Here is an 8,242-nt window from a genome sequence, read left to right as displayed (position 1 = left end):
TTGCTATGCTGAAATAAAAATGCTGTCCGAAAGATCCTGCATCTAAAACTGAAACTATGATGAGAGAGAGAGAGAGAGAGAGAGAGAGAGAGAGAGAGAGAGAGAGAATGGGAAAGGGGGGATTTAGAAAGAGGGGAAGGGGCAAAATATGGAGCAAGCAGACGTTCGGCGCCGTCATAATCTTATCAGAGTCATGGTGGCGGTGAATGGGAGGAGAGAGGAAGAGAAGAAGAGAAGAAGGAGAAAAAGCAAAGGAAGGAGGAGTGATAAAAATCCTAAACGAAAAATATCAGAAACATCAGCCCCACAAAAAAAAAAAAAAAAAAAAAAAAAAAAAAAACCATGGTCAAGCCGACTGCTTGACAGAATTTTCTATTCTTACAAAACAACCATTTTCCGCCACACACTTCTTATCTATAAGGAAGGATACTGCCAACAGCTTGGAGGAAGCAGCCAGGAGATATGGTTGATATGGTATAAACTCAATATTTCTTCTGATGCATGAAGTTGCAGAAGAAGTCTGTCGAAAAGACGAAAATTAACCTCGAATATAGAGTCAAACTGCACAGTCTCTTGTCAAGTCCATGTGGACTGCAACTGGGAGCAGTCCAAAATCTTCAACATGCTCCGCCCACAAGCATCGTGATTGGCAGCCACTCAAATGGTCTCTGCTCCATCGTTGCTCGCTTCGCTCACAAATAAACGTTATCTCATTGCTCCCCTGTTCTGGCAAGAGGCACGTGAATGTATTGGGCATAACAGCAAGTTGTGAATGCATGTACTGCACATGCTAGCCATGTGGATCACTATTAAACTACCATAATTACTGATAAACCTTCATTATCATCATGTTTACATGATTAGCTGTAAGAAGGTGACGGCCAATCACAATGTTTGAGGGTGGAGCATGTTAAAAGATTTTGGGCTGCACCCAGGCCAGCACTTCCATCCATAGGCAGTTGATTTCTATAGATGTTAGTTAATACTGAAAATAACATTTGATAAACGTTTGCCAGGAGTCACGGAGTGATAGCTAAAAAAACGAATGTATGCATGCCGTAGCTCAGTGGTAGAGTACTAGGCTAGTGCCTGAACTTCTAACTTCATAAATACGAATTATCCGCATGTCTCATCTATTATGTTTCCATTATTTGATTTCACCATAAAAAAAAAAAAACCTCTTTACCGTTATCAATCAATTATGCTTCACATTATTGTATTCCATATTATCTTATTGCGTTCGATCATAAGGTTTTATAGTTTTTTCTTTTTTCCAAACCTTTCTTATAATTACTCATTGCACACGGGAAGATTTTTTTTCCGCACGGGAAAATTTTCGCTCGTTTAGCAGCATGGCTTCACACGAGTGGATTGTCCTCGAGCGGCTTCGTAGCCTCTATAAGCCGCTATGCTGGAACTGTGCAGGTTAGCAGTGCACAGGGGTAGTAAATCACTGCTGCTCGTAAATCCCTGTGGTTAGTAAATCCCTGCGGCCACTAAATCACTGTTGCTAGTAAATCCCAGCGGATAGTAAATCATTGCTGCTGGTAAATCACTGTTGCTAGTAAATCACTGTTGCTAGTAAATCCCTGTGGCTAGTAGATCCCTACGGCTAGTAAATCACTGCTGCTGGTGAATCCCTGTGGCTATTAAATCACTGCTGCTAGTAAATCGATGCAACTAGTAAATCACTGCTGCTAGTAAATCCCTGTTGCGAGTAAATCCATGCAGCTAGTAAATCCCTGCTGCTAGTAAATCCCTGTTGCGAGTAAATCCATGCAGCTAGTAAATCCCTGCTGCTAGTAAATCCCTGTTGCGAGTAAATCCATGCAGCTAGTAAATCCCTGCTGCTAGTAAATCCCTGTGGCTAGTAAATCACTGCTGCTAGAAAATCACTGCTGCTAGTAAACCACTGCTGCTAGTAAATCCCTGCAGCTAGTAAATCACTGCTAGTAGTAAATCAATGCTATTAGTAAACAACTGCTGGTAGTAAATCCTTGCGACTAGTAAATCACTGCGTCTAGTAAATCACTGCATCTAGTAAGTTATCTGTTATTTTGCGCAAGTTAGCAAGAAGAGGAGCTTTTAGTACTTGTTGGGGAATTAGTAATATTACTCCTCTGTGTAAATGTGTTTGTGGTAGCTCAAGTCCAACTGATTACCGCCCAATTTCCATAACTCCCATATTATCTAAAGTTTTTGAACGTCTTCTGGCAAAACGTCTTAATAGGTTTGCTGAAGGTAATCATCTATTCCCTAATTTCCAATTTGGTTTTCGTAAAGGCCTTGGAGCATGTGATGCCCTTCTTACATTTCCAATGGTGACAGAAATCTCTTTGTGGTCAGGAAGTTTGTATGATTGGCCTTGATTTTAGTGCTGCCTTTGACCGTGTTAATCACGAGGCCCATGTTTTCAAACTGAAACAGTTAGGAGTGGGTGGGTCGTTTCTTTGCATATTATTGAATTTTTAAGTAATAGATCTCAAAGAGTTGTTGCTGATGAACACCATTGTGAGTATGTGAGTATAGGATTGTGATATCTGGTGTTCCACAGGGTAGTGTTCTTGGCCCATTACTTTTCATACTATGTACACATGCCATGTGGTTTAGCCTAGAAAACAAGCTTGTTGCATATGCAGATGATGCTACTCTCTTTGCATCAATTCTATCCCCTGAATGTAGGTCTAGGGTTGCTGAATCCCTTAATAGAGATTTAGCTAAAATTAGTGCAAGGTGCAATTTATGGGGCATGAAGTTGAATCCGAACAAACTCAAAGTATGATTGTAACTAGGTCAAGGACAGTGGCTCCTCAAAATCCGGATCTCAGCATTAATAATGTTTCTTTAACTTTGTATGATTCTTTTAAAATTTTAGGTGTGATTCTTGACGGAAAATTTACTTTTGAGAAACACATTAGGTCTGTGTCTTCTTCAATTGCACAAAAAAATGGCTTACTGAGAAAGTCTTTAAGATTTTTGGTGATCAATCTATTCTGAAGAACTGTTTAATTCTTCCATTCTACCTTGTTTCGAGTATTGTTCCCCTGTCTGGTCCTCAGCTGCTGATTCTCATCTTAATTTGTTGGACAGAAACTTAAGGTCTGTTAAATTTCTTATTCCTGATCTAGATCTTAATCTTCGGCACCATCGTTCAATTAGTTCATTATGCATGTTGCATAAGATTTTCTATAATTCTGACCATCCTTTACTTTCAGATCTTCCTGGACAGTTCCATCCTGTTCGTAATACTAGGCAGGCAGTTAATTCTAATAGTCAGGTCTTCTCCATCATGAGGCTCAATATTACACAGTATTCTATAAGTTTTCTTACAGCTGTGTCCAAGTTGTGGAATGATCTTCCTAATCGGGTAGCTGAATCAGTAGAGCTTCAAAAGTTCAAAGTTGCAGCTAATGTTTTCATGTTGAACAAGCTGACATAAGTCTTTTTATAGTTTATATAAGACATATCTGTTTTGACGTTGTTACTGTTTTTACAATGATTTATTGTTATTTTTTTCATCAGTTATTTATTTCCTTATTTCCTTTCCTCACTGGGCTATTTTTCCCTGTTGGAGCCCTTGGGCTTATAGCATCTTGCTTTTCTAACTAGGGTTGTAGCTTGGCTAATAATAATAATAATAATAATAATAATAATAATAAATGACTGCATCTAGTAAATCCATGAGGCTAGTAAATCACTGCTGCTAGTAATTCACTGCAGCTAGTAAATGACTGCAGCTAGTAAATGACTGCAGCTAGTAAATGACTGCGGCTAGTAAATCACTGCGGCAGATAAACCACTGCATCTAGTAAATTACTACGTCTAGTAAATCACTGCGTCTAGTAAATCCCTGCAGCTAGTAATTCACTGCTGCTAGTAAATCCCTGCGGCTAGTAAATCCCTGCGGCTAGTAAATCACTGCGGCTAGTAAATCACTGCAGCTAGTAAATCACTGTGGCTAGTAAATCACTGCTGCTAGTAAATCACTGTGGCTAGTAAATCACTGTGGCTAGTAAATCACTGCTGCTAGTAAATTGCTGCGGCTAGTAAATCACTGCAGCTAGTAAATCACTGTGGCTAGTAATTCACTGCTGCTAGTAAATCCCTGCGGCTGGTAAGTCACTGCGTCTAGTAAATCCCTGCGTCTAGTAAATCACTGCGGCTTGTAAATCACTGCGGCTAGTAAATCACTGTGGCTAGTAAATCACTGCTGCTAGTAAATCACTGTGGCTAGTAAATCACTGCATCTAGTAAATCACTGTGCTAGTAAATCACTACTGCTAGTAAATCACCGTGGCTAGTAAATCACTGTGGCTAGTAATTCACTGCTGCTAGTAATTCACTGCGGCTAGTAAATCCCTGCAGCTAATAAATCACTGCCGTTCGGAATTTTTTCCGAGCGGCAGCGTGTGATCGTTGATCATTGATTTCTAAACATCGCCTTAAAGATACTTCGAGTCAATCTTAACAACAATCCAGTAAATATTTAGTATTTCTTCGAGTATCTCCCTTAGTACAATGACCTTAAAAACCGGATAAACGAGGCGCTTTCTAACAATCTTGACCTCGTGGGTGACATCCCATTCCTTCCAGACCAAATGACGTAGGTTGAACAACGTTTGAGCATCACGTAGGCAAGAGAATGTTTATGATTAAGGCAATGACGACATCCTCGGTGCTATAATAATGCAACTGGAATGTTGAGTTTCTAGCCAATGCAGAGAGAAGACTGTATGGAAAGGCAAAATGCATCGTGTTTATTGGGAAATACAAAATGCATAATGCCGTTTGAGAAATACAAAATGCATAATGTCTATTAGGAAATACAAAATGCATACCTATTGGGAAAGACAAAATGAATAATGTCTTTTGGGAAAGACAAAATGCATAATGTCTATTGGGAAATATAAAATGCATAGTCTATTGGGAAATACAAAATACATAATGTCTATTGGGAAATATAAAATGCATAGTCTATTGGGAAATACAAAATACATAATGTCTATTGGGAAATACAAAATACATAATGTCTATTGGGAAATACATAATACATAATGTCTATTAACTAACACTACCCAAATCACACCCTCCAAAAGCTAAAAACATGAAGTAAAAATAACTTAAATTTATCTTAAACCAGAATAGAATTCCTTCAAGAAAACGCACCAACTAATCACAGCACCCAGCCAACGAAGGATTAAAGGCGCAGGATATCAATCTCCAAGGGCAGGAATCTCATTGGAGGATGACCTTCGACAAGGAGAAGAGAGGAAGTAGGACTCCCCCCCCCCCCAACAGGAGAGATAGGAGGTGTGATGACGTCAGTGTTTTCTCAATACAAATGACATTTTGTCAGGCTTAGCAACCTCCATTTCTCACTTATCATTCTCTCTCTCTCTCTCTCTCTCTCTCTCTCTCTCTCTCTCTCTCTCTCTCTCTCTCTCTCTCTCTCTCTCTCATAAAGCAACATTCTATCTATTTTAGTCGGATTTATTCAATAAGATAATTTCTGCAATAAATATGGAAATATGGAATTGCATTTTCAATTTGTATCCTCACACAAAATACACACACTATTTATATATATATATATATATATATATATATATGTATATATATATATATATTTATATATATATATATATATATATGTATATATATATATATATATATATGTATGTGTATATATATAGTACATATATAGTATATGTGTATATAGACTACATATATCTATCTATCTATCTCTCTCTCTCTCTCTCTCTCTCTCTCTCTCTCTCTCTCTATATATATATATTATATATATATATATATATATATATATATATATATATATATATATATATACATATATATCAGCCTCGAATCTTGACAACCTGTGAATGAAAATTTTGTATGTATTTTCACAAATTGCAGTGAGGCGGTTTTCTTTTCAAGTGGAGACACCTCATTTTTTTCTTTAAGAAGAAACGTTACTTAACGACCTATAAATCGAATAAACAAGAAAACGCACGCAAAAGGATACTTATCTTATTGCATTAATGTAGAAAGCAAACTGAACAACAGATAAAAAGAGTTTATCTGAAGAAACATGTCTATTGCAACTTGTCGGTCGCTTGTTCAATCTTGAGTAGTCAGAGGGATTCCACCGTCTAGCCCCTTTACGGTTGATTATTATTATTATTATTATTATTATTATTATTATTATTATTATTATTATTATTATTATCATTATTATTATTATTACTTGCTAAGCTACAACCCTAATTGGAAAAGCAGGATGCTACAAGGCCAGGGGCCCCAACAGGGAAAATAGCTCAGTGAGAAAAGGAAAAAAGGAAAAAGGAAATATTTTAAGAATAGCAACAACATTAATATAAATATTTCCTATATAAACTATAAAAACTTGATTGATTGATTGATTGGTAGATTGATTTGAGGTTTTCTGGGCCCCCTTTACGAATAAACCGAAGAAGTAAAGCTCCATTATCTGTTTGTAACTCTCTCATTGCCAAAATATTCTAAACTTTTCTAGAGCTTTCATCCAGGTTGGTAGATAATTTGTTTTGGATATCTTTGTAATTGTAATTAGCACTGTTAAAAATTTCCATTAAGAAAACAGTAAAAGTCTGGCAACATTTATTCCAGGATTTTTACCGTTTTAAAAACGGTTATGCTGATATAAAATAGAGTTATTACGGTCACCAACCCGTAAAAGATAATAACAAAGTAAGGTAAAATTACGGTCGCCTGTATTTTACTGAAATGCGGTTGAGAACAGTATATTTTTACAGAGAATTTCCGATGAAATATACTCTTTTTTTTTTTTCTAACAGTGTATCAAGCATAAAGACCGAGGAAACTACTGATGAATTTTCCAATGGTAAAACACACGCTTCATACCAATAATCCGTTTAGCTTGTCTTCACTCCATTACAAAAAAAGGCAAAAATGTGAGCTATTGGCGTCGAAAATTGTATTATTCACGTCGAAATTAAGTGCCATTGGTGGCGAAAATACTATAGGCCATTTCTTTTATCGAGGGAGATTTGCACCGACTCGCAGCGGTGCCCTTTTAGCTCGGAAAAGTTTTCTGATCGCTGATTGGTTAGAATTATCTCGTCCAACCAATCAGCGATCAGGAAACTTTTCCGAGCTAAAAGGGCACCGCTGCGAGTCGGTGCAAATCTGCATCGCTAAAAGAAATTGACTATAGTTGGTTGCGTAAAACAAAATACGGGCTTTGCGGAGGAGAAATACGGGCTACTGTCATCGATAATACGACCGACTGGCTGCGTAAATACGGGCTACTGGCGGCGAAATTATGAGCTACTGGTGGGAAAAAATACCGGCTACTAGCGTCAAAAATAGGGGCTATCGACAGCGAATACACGGGCTACTGGAAGAAAAAATACGAGCTACTTGTAGTGAATATACGTGCAACTGGAGGGGAAAATACAGGTTAATGGTGAAAATATGAACTTTTGGTGTAAAAAAAAAAAAAAAATAAGGTCTATTGGTGTTGAAAATATAGGCTGCTGGCGTCGAAAATACGGGTTGCTCACATCGAAAATACTGGCTACTAGCGTCGAAAATACGGCTGCTGACGTCAAATACGGGCTGCTGACGTCGGAAATACGGGCTGCTGGCGTCGAAAATATGGGCTACCAGCGTCGAAAATACGGGATGCTGGTGTCGAAAATACGGGCTACTAGCATCGAAAATACGGGCACTACCGTCGAAAATACGGGCTGCTGGCGTCGAAAATATGGGCTACCAGCGTCGAAAATACGGGCTGCTGGTGTCGAAAATACGGGCTACTAGCGTCGAAAATACAGGCTGCTGGCATTGAAAATACGGACTACTAGCGACAATCTACATCTAAAGGTTTTAAGGCCGCTCATGAATGGCGGAGGGATAGGGATAGTGGCAATGCCCTAGAACTGACCGTATATACATATGATCAGCACCCAAGCCCCCTCTTTTACCTCTGCCATCCATAAGTAACCTTTAAACCTTTAAGTGAGAGCCCTTACAATTCTCATCCACTGAATCATCAGCAGCCATTGCCTGGCCTTTCCTGGTCATAGCTTGGGCGATGATCATATGTATGTATGGTCAGTCTCTAGGTCACTTTCACTCTTTTGCCTCTGCCATCCATAGGCAACCTTTAAACCTTTAGGTGAGACCCCTTACAATTCTCATCCACTGACCATCAGTAGCCATTACCTGGTCCCCTCCTGGT

The sequence above is a fragment of the Palaemon carinicauda genome, chromosome 24 (genome assembly GCF_036898095.1).
Source record: "Palaemon carinicauda isolate YSFRI2023 chromosome 24, ASM3689809v2, whole genome shotgun sequence".
NCBI lineage: Eukaryota > Metazoa > Arthropoda > Malacostraca > Decapoda > Palaemonidae > Palaemon > Palaemon carinicauda.
The sequence above is the reverse complement of the archived record's forward strand: the minus strand, read 5'-3'. Positions refer to the sequence as shown.